This window comes from Oreochromis niloticus, linkage group LG3 (genome assembly GCF_001858045.2).
Source record: "Oreochromis niloticus isolate F11D_XX linkage group LG3, O_niloticus_UMD_NMBU, whole genome shotgun sequence".
Classification (NCBI taxonomy): Eukaryota; Metazoa; Chordata; class Actinopteri; order Cichliformes; family Cichlidae; genus Oreochromis; species Oreochromis niloticus.
Genome location: NC_031967.2, coordinates 14,017,015 through 14,034,513, shown reverse-complemented (window position 1 = coordinate 14,034,513; position 17,499 = coordinate 14,017,015). Strand labels below are relative to the sequence as shown.

General features: G+C 41.2%; 2 long non-coding RNA genes across 2 annotated transcripts; both read right to left on the bottom strand.

The window, feature by feature from the left end:
* Window positions 1–1,310: 1,310 nt before the first annotated feature.
* On the bottom strand, window positions 1,311–2,930 carry LOC106098601 (uncharacterized). Its single transcript, XR_001224886.3, has 3 exons — window positions 2,646–2,930; window positions 2,490–2,543; window positions 1,311–1,411 (listed from the first exon to the last, which is right to left on the bottom strand). It is a non-coding gene; the product is annotated as an uncharacterized LOC106098601 (long non-coding RNA).
* A 6,379-nt stretch (window positions 2,931–9,309) lies between these two features.
* LOC112846213 (uncharacterized) lies at window positions 9,310–16,922 on the bottom strand. Its single transcript, XR_003219073.1, has 3 exons — window positions 16,686–16,922; window positions 13,463–13,548; window positions 9,310–10,825 (listed from the first exon to the last, which is right to left on the bottom strand). It is a non-coding gene; the product is annotated as an uncharacterized LOC112846213 (long non-coding RNA).
* Window positions 16,923–17,499: the final 577 nt, after the last annotated feature.

The following is a 17,499-nucleotide window of genomic DNA, read 5'->3' as shown; positions in this document are numbered from 1 at the left end:
CAGGATATCTTGAAATAATATATATATATATATTATTTATTTAAAGAAAATCCCCGTTTGCACTGGTGCTGAAAGCGAATCCCCGCGTTCATCAGCAGGTTTCAGCACCGCGGACAGCGCACTGCTCTAACACAGTGACTGTAAAGTTAGCCCACATGCTGTCTGACTCGGAGCCCTCCAGTCAACGGTCAGCCCTCAACCCTCGACCTACAGGTTAGAAACAGAGGTGGGCGTTAATTGGGGCTCCCCTGCCACTTTTTCATATTTTATTTTTTTTAAAGGCATACTGATATTAGCGTAGTTTTACCTTACTGGATGTGCACTAGTGAAGCACACTCTACAGCAGGAGTTATCTCATACCTTCTTTGTCGACTTTCAGAGGGTGGAGCAACAGTTAGGCTAACGTAAATGCAATCAGAGGGGAGATCTGTGCTATTAGGCGGTCGGACAGTTTCAAACAGGCACAGTATATAATATAACTCCCTGCAAAACACAAGAGGACCTGACACACAGATGTACATGCATACACATAAAGCAAAATGCCCTAGTATGTCCAATAGATGCCAGATAATAAGTGGAGTTTAGTGTAGTCTCTTAACAGGATGTAAAAAACTCAAACACACTGATGTTAGTCATGTGCGTGTCATCAGCTGTGACAACAGACATTTAATCATAATTGGTGGCACCTACATCACTGCCCCCACCCCAAAAACAAATAAAGAGGGATGCACAAACTCCTATGAAAAAAGGGCAGCCTTCAGAATACAGCATCTCTCCGAATTTGTATTTGTTGATGTGTTTCACACTGGTGTGTTAAAAGGTATGATAAATTAGACACATGAAATAATATGAGAACTTTGCTTCAACCACCCCAACCCCAGTTGTGACTGAGGACCCACTGTAACAAACTGGATTCACTTCTAATGTCTTCAAATCTATAAAAATAAAAAAAATAAATAAGCAAGCCTGCATCCACACAAGTGCTTTTACATTTTTTTTTAAAAAAGTCATGAGGCTTAATGAACATTTTCCAGCATCTTCATTTTTGGCATCATACCAGGAAATCAACCACATAAAAAGGATTTCATGAATTAAAAATTGAAGTCGTGTCGCTCAAATTTCAGCATCTCGTTGCTTCTGTGTGCCGAATGTATGATCTGTTCTCAGGGTGAATTCACAAATCGGGAAAGATGTGTAGCCCAAAAAACAAAACATGGCTGGACTGTAAAGAGAAAAAAAAAAATGGATGAGTGACCCGAGTGATGCCGATGATACAAAATCTCAGAGTGTCAGTGAGAAGAGCAAATGAATTTGCCTTTTGGCGTAGAGCTCCGGGAAGAGCTCCTCACAGCTGGAAAATAGATTGGGAGATATCTGCTGGTGGTCTGACAGCTTCAGTGACGGCTCTGAACTGAAAAAAGGAAACAAATAAATATTTTAGAGAGCAGATTACTCCATATTAGAAACAGCTGTAAGCAGTCAGGATGTGAATGACGTCCGCCGGTGCGCGCCATGCTTCATTTCCTGCAAGCACAGAACAATGTCAGTTTTCCTTTATGTGGACCTACAACAACAAAGCACCTTTAATGATGCTTAAACAAGCACCGGGCTACTGAACATACTTTTTTTTTTGTTTGTTTTGGAAAACAACATTTCCTGGGATGTAACGTTGGCATGCAGCACTGGAAATCGCTTAGTTTGATGTAGCTCCAGTTTTCTGGCTGAGGCTACTTAAAATTAGAATAACTTCAATGTCATCAGCGTGTAAATCCTGGAAACAACATTTAAAAGGCTTGTTTTGATGTTTTCCCCCCCTCTGTCTTCCAACATTTTAAGCTTTTTTTTTTTTTTTTTTAAAGACCCCTTCCAAATCCATCCTCTAAACAATGTTTCCAGGCTTTACATCTTGATGACAGCACACTCTGGTTTCTGGCTTTTTTGGGGAGGAGGACGTTATTCATGCCTTCAAATATCAATTAGCTCATTAGCATTTAGATAGCACATAAGAATTCGTAAAATGAAAGAGAACATGGACCTGTTGGCCCTGTTTTTAATGGTGATTTGTAAAGGTGTGTCCCAAAAGAATGTCAGGAAGACTTTCACCACTAGGTAGATTATATTTTAAAGATCAGACACAAGGAAGGGTCAATATATCAGGATAAATCAGGCTGGAGGCATAAGGCTGTCAGCATCTTAGTGCCAGTAACAGAATTGGACAGTAAGAACATGAAGGCAGCAAATAACCACCTAATAAGAGGGGGTGCTTAGACCCCTCCCCCTCCTGTCGTTTGAACAAACTAAATAAATCAGCTCTTTCACTTCAGGTACAGCCAAGCTTACTCTCAAATCCATCAAGTTAAATATCCATTATTGCAGTCCACCAGTTGCTGTTTTTGGCTGAGGGGCTGAACAAATAAATACTTGCTGAACTTTAAACATTACCTCCTTCCCATGTGGCAGTCGAGGCAACAATCATTAGCAAATCTTACCAGACTCCTGTAGCTTTGGTCCGGCACTGTCCTCCTGCTTCTGGTCAGCCACACCTTACCCAGAGAGCAGGAAGACAAACCCAGCACAATGTATTCTTTCACAGATTTGGCTTTTCTAAGGATTGCATGAAAGTTAAGATGCTAAAAATTAAATACCTGTAGCTGTAAGGTAAAAGCACCAATGAATCATTTGAACTTAGCACACAAGAAAGCAAAGTATTTTGACAGACTAACAATTTCTTCTTCTTCTTCTTCCTTTTCCTGTGGCACATTCAGATTACTACTACTCATCCACACCTCTTACCCCTGGTTTGCATTATGTTTTTTACAGCCTGTTTTAAGAGTTTCGTGCTGTCTGCCATTACTTGTCTAAATTGGACTTTCTGTTCTGATATCACAAAGACACCTGTGGCTGTGGCAAACAATTTGCTGACTGTGCAGAGGGCGTGGCCTTAAAGGGACACTGATGAAAAAAAAATCAAAACCTCCAAATGCTCCTTTTATCATGATGTCAATGCTTAACCTCAACAACTTAAAGTAATATAAAGATATAAAATTATCCAAGCAAGAATGAACTGCATGCAAAGTCATCTGCCTGACACAAGTGTTAAAGTAAAGGATAATCAATATCAAGAGATTATGAACCCAATATTCATGCAGCCATGATTACGCCAGGTATTATAGTATTTAATGACCTCTGGCTGAAAACGAGCAAATATGGTTTCTCGGGGGACTCTTTATTCTAAAACAATATAGCTTTAATTGAGAGAAAGTGCAAACGGAGCCATCTATATTTCAGGGCCCCCAAAAAAGGAGCAGCAGTGTAATATCTGCACCCCTCAGAGGGAAGGTGGGTCAATGCAGGGTCCATTAACCTAATCCATCTCTGAAATGTGGAGCAACAAGGTCCCACATCAACTGGACAGTAAAGAAGGAAACTTCTGGGTCGCTAATTAAATCGCTGACTCCTTACAGCAGGGGGCGCCCCGTTCTGTTGCAAAGCATCACTGTGGTCTGTAGCTAGTCATTGAAATTCATTCATTAAGGAGTGCATTCACCCCAGTGTGCTGCATCTGCTGCACCTGCAGCACCCAAACAGCGGTTGTTTTAAACTTCAGATGAGTTTGTGAAGAGAGATCAGTTTGAATTTTGAGTTCTTATTGATTGTCTGTATTGTACATCTCACAGTGTGACCTGTGGTGCATGTGTATTTCAGGCCTATACTGTGATAGGTATAATAAATGAATGTGGGCTATAAATGCTGTCATTGGTTTATATGGCTACATTTTTGTCCATACAAAAGTAGTAAATAGTCTAGATTTAAGATTTAACCAGTTCTGGACTTTTGTGATTTGTTTACATGAACCTTATGCTTAAGTTCTTTATATCACTTCCTCTTTGCCACAAACTAGTGCTGACATCATTGCTCTAGTCCAATCACCTTCTTGCCCACCTTCTTTGAGCCAGTCAGCCTTCACTCTGCGTACGTTAAATTCCAGTGCTCTTACGTTATTCTCCTTTCCAGACTTTGATTTCTTGAGCTCCAGCCGAGCCTCCATCTTCATCTTCACCACCAACCACCAGCGTCTTCTGGGGGTCCTGTCCTAATGCCTAGTGCTGGATTCTGCTCTGCTATGATGGGTCATCTGAGTCTAATTGCCAAATAACTGAATTCTGAATTCTATCAATGAATCATGTTTGATTCTTCCGAAGGATCTCTCCTTATTAAACTGTAGTACAGCGCTTGTGAAATGTAGTATTTTCCCCCAGTCTAATGTAATTTATCCCCCATTGTCAGATACTTAATAATACCAAACCCCCATTCAATGGTTAAGGGGATAAAAAGTGCACGATTGTTATTTATAATATTTGAAACTTACTCAGGTCAAATATTCCCACTTCTCCCTCCTTCCCATTTGAATCCACTCTGTTCATTGATAATCTGAATGACTAATCCACTGGTCCACCTCCTGCTAAAAGCCAAAGGTGAGGGATCTTGACATTCCAGCACACTTACTGGGAACCTGCAAGGATGAGCATTTTTTCACAGACAGGCATTTTTGTCTCTCCAATAGATCCTTCCAAAAGCACTAAGATGTCAATAGTGGTTCCTTTGAGACATTAACGGTCCCTTTGCTGGAGCTGCTTCTGTGACAATGGTCCCAGTGTTGCATGGAGGTGATTATTAATGCTCCCTGCTGGGAGTGGACAAAAAGGTGTCGAGATGAGCTTCCTGAAAGGCTGTAAAAGAGGGTAATAAGCAAAACTGCCATAAAAGATTTCTTTGAATGCGACTTTTCTTCTTTGAGCTCAAAGATTGCTATGATCAGAAAGAAGTGCAGACGCCGAGCGCTAAATGAACTGGAATGTCAGGAATATTATTGCCGAGGGTTCCTTTGGGAGCGAAGCCACAGCTTAATTATTTCTTTGAATATGTTAGAGGAGTTCTTTAGTGCATAAAGAAGCTTTAAATTCTGCACCGTGCTCGGTATTACAAACAACAAAGATTCCCTATATGTGATTTCCAGCTTTTAGAGAGAATTCACAAAGGTCAAGTTAAAAAGACGGGTTTTCAGATACATAATACAAGTTTTTTTTTTATGAAAAGCTTTAAAGTAGATTCTAGATAAATGGAGTAATGCATCTCCAAAAATAGTATCACTAACAAGAGGACATCAGTGCTCAGACGCACGCACAACCACAGAATAATACAGCAATACAATCTGTGAATGAAGAAATGTGGCGTGAAACCAAACCTGCAGATAAAAGAAGAATGAAAAATATACACATGTAACAGACAAGAGCTCTGAAATCATATCAGGAATAATAGCACTTTTCTACTCTACCTCAGCACTCAAAGGACTTTATATAACATGCCACATTCACACAAGCACTTTTTTCTACAACAGTGCTTCTAACATTCACAACCCCAAGTTGCTCTGTGATGAAGTCACTGGAGAGCAACTTGGGGTTCAGTATTTTGCCCAAGGATACTTAGACTTGCATCCTGGATGCTGGAGCATCTAAGGGTCGAATGACCAACCTTCTGATTAGCGAAAGGCTATTAGTTGATCAATAACCTGAGCTACAGCCACCCCAAGAGGGAAAATGGGGGGGAAGGCTGTCATGCAAAGGACTACGAGTGCTGAGGACTTTCTAATAACTCTGTGGAGCATTGTGCCACCTATAGGTTTAATACAGTTTCGATGGGAAAAGATCACAAAATAGGTGGAAACCTCAAGCTGAAACATGGTTTGGACTTTCCAGATGTCAAACCAACTGCAGCTGCAAGCTTTTTAATAACCTTTAAAACTGGCAGCAACTGTGTTACCTCCATCACGTGGATAAAACAAAACTGATAGAAACCGTTAACAACTTTTGGTGACCATGAAAGGGGGTTACATTGTTTAGCCAGCTTGGGTAAAGTGCACTTTTTTCTGAGCAGAAAAACCCAAGATTTGTGCTTTGGTCTAAGCTGTTTGTTTACGATGGTTCGGTGCATTGCTTTGAAGATCTTCAAACAAGCTTTTGAATCCTTTTTAAATACCTTCGAGTGGGAGCAACCTTTCCAAAAAAGAAAAAACTACCTCTGTCAAGAGAGGTCAAGCTTCAACAAGCTGCCTTGGATCATCAAGGTACATACAGCATATCTTGATAAACAAAATATAAATATATTCAACAAAAGCAACACTGAGAATGGTGTATGTAATGGAAAAGCTTCAGTAGACACATTTAGGCGTTGTCTTCTTTGATATAGCCTTGATCTTCCGTGCCTACGAAAATGTCTCATTTAATGTAACCTGATATTTTTATGTTAGAAGTCACAGCACATGAAAAAAAAAGAAATACAGCATTTCAATGTCACTCCCTTATGTGATGCTAATATCTTTCTGTCATGTAACCTGCTTTATACCAGATGAAAAAAAATACAAATAAATAAAAGCCTCGGGGGCTCTGAGATCACTCCCACTTCTCGTGTATTTCCCCATGGTATTGAGCTTGATGCTTGTGTATGATGTCACTGATTGTAGACCATCTAATGTGGGGCCTGCTGGGAAGCTGGTGCTCCCACTGTGGCTGTTAGGGATGTGTAATGTAAGAATGGGTGATGTCATTGTGAGAGCACAGGGAGCAGGGTGGTAGAGTGACAGTGGTGCATGAAGCAGCAAGACAAACTGACATGTGATATGGGGGGAAAACAGATGTATTGAATATGCATTATTTGATGCAGCATCTTATTATGTTACTGTGGTTTTATGCCAAAATATTAAATGAAGATGTGCTTGCATGATCCTAATGAGATGACAGAAGGTATTCTGGGGGATCTGAAGCAGGGAATCACTGAGCTCCAGGATAGTCTGAGGTACAACCTGGCAGCGTCGAAAACATAATGTCCCAGAGCTGTTCTGTTGGATTTAGGTCAGGCCAGCATGGGGGTCAATCAATGATATCAATTCCTTCATTCTCCAGGTACTGCCTGCATACTCTGACCACATGACTCCGAGCATTATTGTGCACCAGGAGGAACCCAGGACCCACTGCACCAGCTTAAGGTCTGACAAAAACTCCAAGGATTTCATTCTAATGCCTGATGGCAGTCAGGGTGCCAATGCCTAGCTGGTTGTAGTCTGTGCATCCCTTCACCCCTCCAGACCCCTTCACATCTGTCAGATGTGCTCAGGGTGCTCTCATCTGTGAAAAGCACAGGGCATCAGCGGTGGACCTGTCAGTTCTGGTATTCTAAGGCAAATGCCATTTGGGCTCCCAGCTGCCGGGTAGTGATCGCAGGGCCCACTAGAGGACATCGGGCCCGCAGGCCAACCTCATGAAATCTGTTTCTGATTGTTTAGTCAGGGACATTCACACAGTGACCTCACAGTGTTCATCCTGCTACTCCTTACACAAAGGAGCAGATAGCGGTCCTGCTGATGAGTTAAGGACCATCGAGAGAGAGGTCAAAGAGTGAGCATCTACAGCCATTTGTAAACACGGTGGAGGCTCTGTCATGATTTGGGGCTCCATTTCAGCCAGTGGTGTTGGAGACTACTTAAAGCAATCACAGCAATGCTGCCTAAGAGATTTCAGGCTGTGTGTACAAACTCCATTTTTGTCTTATGTTTTGTATTTCTATGTATGTTTGCACACCTGTCAATAATAAATCTCTGCAGCTGTTTTTCATTGTTGAAGCAAAATATAAAGAAATGATGGTTGGCTGAAGACTTTCACAGTGCTTGATGTCAAAGTAGGGAACACTGGGGTTCACCTTTTTACCCCTATAATAGATGTCCTTGTGAAATATTCATGGTCCCCTGTCAAATCTTTTGACTGAACACCAATAATACCTTAAGGCACTCTGTGATGGACAAATGAATAAAAATGAATCAGAATGAGAGCAGCTGCAAAGACTACTTCTTTTTGTCCTTCTTTCTTTCTTTTTCTTTTTTGCTAAAATCGTGACAAACCTATGCATGTAGTCAAATGAATTATTCTGATGGAAGAAACCGAAACTTTATTGGAATTCATTTTTTCGCTACCTGTCAGACAAACCAAATCAACCGCAGTCACTTTGTCTAAAAAAGAAAGAAAGAAAGAAAGAAAAAGAAAGAGGGGGGTGGACTTTTATTGAAAAGCTGCTCTAGCACGATGGAAAAAAAAAAACCCTTAAAGGAGCAAAAACCAAATAAAACCTGAAAACAATTTCTTTCATCTCAATCCTCAGGGAAATACTGCTTGCAGTAGAACAGAGCGAGGATTCGGATCTTTGAGAAAATAGGGCATGAAATCTCAATTAGACATGTCAAGATCCTGGGAAATTTCAATGCTTTTCTTCTTGCTTTCTTTTTTCTTTTTTTTTTTACATGCACTCGTCTCTCGGAGACACTGAGGAGTGCTTGACCACCCGGTGCCTCATTCTCTCCCTGAAATAGCCTGGTCTAAACAGCCTGATTGGAGAGGGGGACGGGCAGCGTGGGCCTATCTCTTTTGGGGGGCTGCGGAGGAGGGAGGTGAGCAGGTGCAGGGGAGACAACGATCGATTTGGTTGTCCACAGATAAAATAAGAAATCAAGGGGGTTTTATGTGGCACCGCTACCCTGGCAAGCCTTCACAGAGTCCAGGAGATTAAAAAGTGAATTTCCCAGAAAACAAACACAGGGCATCATTAAACAGTGACTCTGGACTGCTCACACTTTTCCCGTTAAGTGCAATTTGAGCTTTAAATCCACATGTCGGAGAAGAAAAAGGAGTTTCTGAGCTCTTGTCTGATTGAATGCCAATTGTGTGTGCCTTCAGCCTCGGCCACAAGCCTTTGCACGAGGCAGACACCGACTTCGGTGAAAATAAGCCCTTTGAGGAGCTCTCGGTGTCCCCAGGAATTATTTAGCTTTCTATAGTGCGTGCTCATTATAATACCAGTGGAACAGTAACGCTTTAGCACATTGTTGCCTTAATTGATGACACTGGCTTGTGTTGCTTCATCGAGAGCATCATAGCGTGCTCACACTGAAGACACAGGGGTCGGTGGAAAGCTAATTATGAGCAAATATATTTCAGATCAGTGCATTTCTTTAAGCTCTTTCAACAATTCTTGGTCAACGCTCTAATGAATAGCACAGTCCCTTAAAAGGCTATTTGCTCGCAGCTGCCAACCTGGCCAACAAAAACCCAGGTCAATTTACAATCTGCGTTTTTAAAACTCGTGTTTGTTTGTCACATACTGCACAGCCAGCGCTTGTATCATTTTACCCACCAATCAATTACAATAAGAAGAAAAATCAATCTAGGAAAATGAGGGACACATCGGAGCACAGAGGGTGTTTTACTTTGACTTTATTAGGGCTTAGAAGCATGAAAACCCCCATTGTAGTGCAGGCACACGCATGATTAGTCGTGGGTGTTGTTTGCCAAAATCTATTTTAACCTTCGCGTGCTATTGTTGTGGTGTTTTGGCCGTTGCCATGTGAAAGCCTTGGACTGCAGCTTCAAAATGTCAGCTTTTCACAAACAAACAAATAATAAAAAAAAAAAAGTCTGTTTTTAATACTGCAAATGCAATAAATGAGTCCAAGTATTTCTGAAAGAACCCAGGGGTGGAGAATAAATACAGACTCTCAAATAATGCACTTAGACAGAATTACAGGATATTTCTAGTTTCCTTACACGTTTCAGTTTGTTCACCAAATTTGTACGTTTTCACTACATTTCAGACGGCGTCATATCATACAGTACTTGAAATTTGAGATTCAGTAATTAGTCAGTGATTAATCAATTCATTGATTCGCAAGCAAAAACTGGGCTGTTACGTGGCTCCAGTTTTTCAAATGCAGGCAGTCTACTAGTCCTGGTATTGTATTGCAGTAAACTGAATAGCCTGTGCTAGTAAAAGAGGTTTTTCTACAGTTCCTCAAGGGAAAACAGTGTTTGGAGGCTGCGGCACGACCAAAATTATTGCATCTTCGAGCAATGAGCTTGCAATCTCGTTGCCTTTGAAATGGTTGCTTCAAAGACAGGGACCAGATCTGTTGCCACTCACAGTCAGTCTGTCTTCAAAGTGACTTTGGTGTATCAAGAAGGAAATAAAATGAGAATGACATGGAGCTGGTCTACTATAGAACAGGATCAAGTTGACAATTATGCGCAAGCTGTTTGTGATAAATTGGCAAAAGTCACAATTCTGTTGCCATCTGCATAAAAACAAGTTAATTTATATAGTTAAAGAAACATTCACATTAACTACTTACATCCAGAGTCTAGCCAGAAACTCCACAAAGCTGAAAGAGAAATTTAGAATCCCCTCCACAAATAGTGACATAGTTGCTGCAGGACAGCAATTTAATTGCAACCTTGCTTGCTTGAAATTCTCTGGAATACCACTACTTGGTAACCAGTTAAGTCAAATCCCCGGTTGCATTGCAGGCTCAGTGCTCAGTCTGTCTGAGAATGACTGCCGTTGCCAGATACCATGATTGTTTGGAGACATGTTGTCTCCCGCCAGGTGACCATTGCAATTGCCTTGCGATCATAAGTGGTTACATACTCCACCTCTAGGTAGCTAGTTGGTCACTCCACTTACTTGTAATCAATTGATGAATGAGGAAAAAGATTCACTGTAATCACTTGGCAACCACAGATTGTAGCGATGAGGTTGTCCTTCTATTTTTAATCTAGTGTGACTGAGACAGTTGGTGGTGGCCGATGGCGAGCAGGTCGTCTGCTAATCTGAAAGTTGGTGGTTCGATCCCTGGCTGCTCCAGCCCGGACGCCAAATATGCTTGAACAACATACTCAGCCCAAGTTGCTCTCCGATGCATCCATCACAGCGTGATTGTCGGTGAATACTAGACAGAAAGCATGTAAACATAGAAAAAATTGTGCTTTTATGAATGGGTGAATGAGACATGTTGTATAAAAGGCTTTGAGTGCTCAGGTTGAGTAGAAAGGTGCTCTACAAGAACTGGTAGATAGTTATATTGTGTCGCTACTAGCTGAGCAAAATAAGACAATAATAAATGTCTTGTACTCTTTAAAAAATATATCAGCAGTCAGGTCAACAATAAATTGCATGAGTAAGAATGATTATAGTGAAAGTGTATCAAAGAGCACCATCCAATATCAAAAGGCGATACTTTTTTTCAAGTAACAAATATGGAAACTTGCGGTAAATTTAAAAATGGCTGAATATAGCGTTTTACACGCAAAACCTACAATATCACAAATGCTCAATGTGTAGACTGTTCACACCACAGTCTAACCATACTTTTGTGAGCACTGCTGTCCTTATGCTACCTACCCGCAACCAAGTGAAACTCACGAATCCGTGTTTTCTAACGGTACGTGTTCCGATCGTTAACGGTGAGCAGCTGCAGAATGAAGCACTTTGAATTCATCTGATTCTTTTTGTTACATTGTATGCTGGATAGTGTAACAGTCACAGGAACCATCTTCCCACACTAAGCATGAGTACTCATTTCAAATACATTGCCAACAATTTCCATATCTGCCTTTTACCCACGTAAAATTTCCTTTTAATATTACCTTTAATACAACATTAACATTGCAGTGTTGCTACTTTTATTTTACTAATAAGTCACATGACAGAAGCAGGATTGTGTCAGTAGCGTTACTACATTAAAAAGCACAACTTAATAATAAACTTACAGGTACTCCTGATATGTGTGTTTTAGATGAAGAATTTTACTTTTAGTTCTTACTTCCAAAAGGCCTCAAGGATTTTCTGACCTTCTATATCAAAAGTGCATAATAACTGTAATTTATTATGCATTAACCAAATCAAGCCTCCACCACGACTTTGCTGGGCTGAGCATGAAGAACCAACATTTTACTCATATCAATGTAAGGATTTCATTAGGCTGGAAGGAGCGAGGAATAAATGTTATACATTTAGACCAAACAAACAAGTGATGGGATGATTAATTATTCAGCCAGGGCAGTTTACTGAGATAATGGCTTCTCCGCCCTAATGAATTTAACTAAAGAGAAACACGTTGGTTCTTATTTTGGTTCACCATTTGAGGTATGATTCAGCTCAGCAGTGTCACCTTAGTGCATCACGGCTGTTAATTGCTTCCACCCAAAGAAATGTTTGTACAAATTAGACAGCCCCGGCTTTTTCGGGAAGATGAATTGAGCGTGTATCTCATTCATTATTGCAAAGGGATTTACTGGGATGTGATTGGAAACACATTCATAGAGGACAAAGAGGACTTGCTTTCTTTTCTAGTGCTGCTTTGGTCAAAAATCTCATGAAGCGTGGACTATTTATTTATATTCATTCATTCACGATCAAGATAGAAGAGTAGGTAGAAAGAGGAGACTGCAAAATATATTAAACTCAAAGAAAAACAGAAGGTAACCTTTCCTCACTGAATTCATATTTGTCCAGTTTAGTTGTATTTATTTTAATAGAAAACAAAAAAAACTAACTTTATCCCAGTAACATGGCGTTGACATTGTCTCTCTCTTGATATCTCTCTCTCACACACATAAACACACATCTATAATCATAGACATTAATCAATAATATCAATATCATCCTCCCAACTTTTGGCAACAACTACAGTTTGAGGTTTGGGCACATTTATGTAAGCTTGTTCTACAAAGTCACACCATCTTCTTCTACTAGGCTAGCACAATCCCAGCACAGATTCAGCCTCGCTAAAGTAACATGAAGACAACTGTAATGTCTGTAAGCGTGGACAAACAGAGAAAACGTCCTCACAAACTGACTGGATGGGGTCACTGTGCGAAACAAGCACAGTCATTTACACTGCCAAAGTCCTGGTGGTTTACTCATCCTGCTTTCTGTCCTCTTTTGACCACCATTTGCTTTATTTCCTTTTTTTGTGCTTTGGCTCGCTAAGCATAATTTATAACACCACTGTGCTGTATTACAAATTATGAACTAATTGGTGCTAAGTTCGGATCAACAGGTTTGCAAGCATCTATCAGAACTGACAAATTGCAAGGTCAGAATGTGCAACTAATATTATGCGCTAATAGTTTGCACGCCTATTGATATGAAATCAATGGACATGCAAAAAGAAAATACGGTACTTGCAGCTAGAATTCGATTTATAAGGAAAATGTGTACTGCATAAATTAAGTTAGGCTTTGGTTCACAATCATGACTTAAACATATACTAGAGTGCATATATCTGTACAGTGAGAGAGAGGTGCGTTTGAAGGCGTGTCCACGGGGACCCTCCTATATTTTGGGCCCTGGAGCACTACCAAGGCTGTCCTGTGGAAAGTTCAGCCTTTGGCCTCGACTTCATACAAAGTTGGCAGAAATGGAACAGATTTAAAATGGGTTGGGAAAAAAACAGTCAAACAGTTTTACACTGGTTGAATTCATGGCTGTGTCGGTGACGGGCAGGAGGATGAATACAGAGCACTAGTAGATGATTTTGTGCAGTGGTCTAGGAGGAATGATCTGCTTCTAAATGCTACATTACCTGTGTCTATCCTCAGATGTTAATGTGGTAGAAGAAGCTGACCATCCACATCGACCACAGGCTGAACTGGAAGACAAACACTGAGGCTGTATAGAAAAGCAGAATGATGGAGATATTTGGTCAGTTGTGGCGAGTACAGTGTACTTTGCTGTGATCTGCTGGGGGAGCATCATCAGAGCTGATGACACCAACAGACTGAATAAAGTGATCAGGAAGGCTGGATCTGTGATTGGCTGATGGTTATCAAACCTGACCACCCTGAGCACCAGTTACTGAACAGGCAGTAGATCACCTTCTCTATCAGGCTGCCATACCACATGCTTTTACCCGATATGGAATAATTTATCTGATTGGAGAGAGCCATCTGCCTGATATTTGTTTTATTAGTATTTAATCATCATTTCAACTGTTTTAACAAAAGATCTCCCTAAACATGGGATAAATAAAGTATTCCTCATCTCATTACCTCATCATTTCATCCAGCCGGGAGCTGATGGTAACGCATGCATCAGCTGAGGAAGTCACTTGGATGAGTCATGAAACATTTCTCACAGTGAAAAAGTGTCCACATGAACTGAATCAACTTTCTGGGATTTCCTTACCTGGATTATTGAGAATGCATCACGACACACATCAACCTTTGCAATATTTCACTAAAACTAATGTGACGCTACAGGAAGAATCAGAGGAATGTGCTAAGGTGAGTCCTCTAAAACATTCATATCTGTTTATCCACTGGGTCAGGAACAGGGATCGAGAGCTTTGACGTGCAGGAGGTTCTAAATAAAAACGCAAGCAATCAGCAGAGCTGTTACGATTAATTCCAGCGGGACCCTGAGCATCTGTGCGATATTTCATATATCCATTTGTTTCATTTATTTCTTAAGATATTTCAGTCAAAACTGAAATGACAGACTTCCTGACGGATGCAGCCTTCCCAGGAGCTTAGCTGCTAGTGTATGCAAATATGTCATATCCAAGCTTGTCCGCTGAGGCAAGATGTGGAAGAAGAGGACAAAAATCCATTTCGATTACAGTCTCAAAATGGAACAGCCAGGCAAGTGGATAATCTCAACCAGCCCTCTGCAGGGCTGCAGACACTGATCATATGGGCCTGCGTGTGATTACAGGGAGCTCAATTAACGTAGGCCCGGGGGACAGTTCAATCACAGAGACAAACATTTCCCCAACATAGCTTACGTGACCTGCAACCAATGGTGCATCTTAGCTCCACTGATTGAGTTCAACAGGTTTGGGATGGCGGACCTAGCAGAAGAAAAGGAGGAGACAGCTTTGTTGTCACTGCAGAATTACAGTCAAGCGCTGAAGTAATAAAACTGAGAGAATCGAGATATTTCTTACAGGCTTAAAGCACGTAGCCATCTTCAGTCAGCTTTAAGCCCAAATCCGAGGCCTCCATACAGGTTTTCCCGCTGATTTTACACTTGAAGTCTCATACAGTCTCATGTATGCTCTCATATCTATCCCCCGTTCTCATGCAATGTTAAATATACCTGCTCTTGTAGCGAAAAGAGGATGAATGCTCTGCAGAGACCGGCATCGAAAATCCATTTGATGCAACACTTTCTGTGCAGATCACACACAGAGGTCTCGTGAATGACTCCCTCTACGTTTTCGCGGCGCTACAATCAGGCGTTTTACACCGTCGGCGTCTCATTTAGAACGGAAACGAATCGGAGCTCACGCGTTCCCTGATACGGTTGCACGTTCCCCCTGACGCAGGGCATATCAGAGGCATCCTACGTTTCAAAGTGGCTTTCATGTGTTTTCATGAGAATGTGGCGCTAATATGGTGCGCTTAGGCAGATCACAATGGGCGTAATCCTGTGTTTAGAAGACTACCTCACAGCGGCGCGCTAAGTGATAAAGAGCCCCGTGTCCGCGACAAACCGAACACTCGAGTCGCTCTGATTTGTTGTGACTGAGGCTGAGATTGTAAAAAAAAAATGTGACAACCAGAAAAAGACAATTGTTTTCGTCTATGCCTGAGCTACTGTACACTGTGCATCGCTCGTGGGCAGCAGGAGACAACATAAGCTGAAGTTGGAAAGGGGACAGACTGGAGTCTTGAAATAGAAATTTTGCACAGACTAGAGAGCATCTTGATTTAAAAAAAACAAGAAAAACAACAACAAACAAACAGGAAGTCGAGTTCCTCGACGTCTAAAAGGTACATTTATCTTTGAGCGCCTCGCTAATCTCTTAACTTGAAGTGACAATTTTATTTATTGCCGCATTTGATTCTCCTTCTCAATCGGTAACCTCTTTAGCGCAATCACTTGCTGCCCAATTAAGTGAATGTTAGTTCACGCCGCTCGTGTTTTAGGCCGTGTCTCGCAAAATGCAATTTAGAGCAGCCCGGCATGCCGCTTGTGCTTCATTCAGCTCTGCCCTCCTGGGAAGACAAGACAGGCATTTTTGAGCAAATCAAAATCAATAGCTATCTAAAGAAGAGGGGGGGTGGGGGGTGGTAGTGGTGGTGGTGGTGGGGGGCAATCTCACGACATTAATCTTCTGGATCCACCAGTGATTCTCACTGTAATTAATCAATGCTTTAAACTGGAAAAAATTTGGCAATTAATCTTTAATTCTCTAATGGAGAATACACACTGAGGCGAAAAAGCAACTAACAGTGAGGCTAAGTTACGCCGGCTCAGAGCTTATTCAATACAAGTCTAATGAGGTCTATTATGAGTCAGATGTGGTCTTTTTGAAGCAGCTGAGTGTGCAGGAAGAGGGGCCCGTGAAGTGGAGGGTGCAAGTTATTATGCTCAACATTTTGCAATTGTGAGGGAAGATGACTTCAATGAGAATAGCTCATCTGGTCCCCATGGAGATTATCTTCCCTTTAAAAAAAAAAAAAACCCAACCAACCTTAAAGAGCATCACATGACCAGTGGCATTTGATGAACTTTCGATGAACTTCATTACAGTCTTTAAAAAAAATGTTTATATATCTGTATAAATATGATTTTTTTTTTCTTATTTGCTGCTTCTTTCGCTTGTTTAGGTCAACGAGTGATGTATTTCTTTGGCCACAGGACGCCCACAGCATCTATCCACACAGGATCAGACACGCCGTTCACTCTGCATTTGTGCAAGCTTTTTTAAACAGGTGAATCCAGCGTGGCACCTACTCAGCGCCAGCCTGAACAACAACGCTACAGAGGAGAACTCAGTCAAGCCTGTCGCATTGACCTACTTGACAGTGGTGAGCCGAACAGTGAGAGCTTGAGAAGTCAGTGTCTGTCTCTTTCCCCTCACGCTGTCTCCTCTTCCTCGCTTCCTCCCCTTGGCCGTTTTTTGCATCGCGCGAATCGCAGCGTGCACTGAAGCAACAGAGTAAAGAGGCTGGCGAACACAAAGGACAAAGTGGCATTTTAATTTAACTGGAAATCAAATCTCACAAGCCTAATTAAATATCACAGCTCTCGTTTTGTTCATTTAAGAGTCAAATTAGAAGATATCACTGACTACGAGGAAAAGAAAGCAAAGTTAACCACTGAAAACAAATAGAAAAAAACCTCTTTACTGTTAAAATGATAATGATATGCATGTGATTATAAAGATTAGAAAGTTTAGCACGGTTTTTGGCATCACACTTTAAATAATAAAGATAATCTGACTTGACCTGAGATAGACTGACATTAATAGGGGAAGCATCCAGTCTGAAATAGCGCACCACTTTGCTGTCACTCAATATATGGCTGCCATGGTAACTGCTGGTAAGGCTAAAAGCCCCATTAAATACGAGTTCAGCTGAAAATGTGAAGGAATAAAGTTAAAGTTTTGCCTCTTTTTTTGTTCTTTTGTTTTTTTTCAGGGGCCTATACCTGGATGTCTTGAAGAACAAATGAACATGCGTGACACAGTTTGCAGAGCGATTTCTCGATCTCTGGGATGTGTGAGCGAAAAAGTGTCGAGGCAGTGGGTGTTAAATCCTACAGATTGTTTGCGTTTCATGCTACTTTGGGAACTCTCACTGCAGTGGTGACATTTATGAATTTCACACGAGC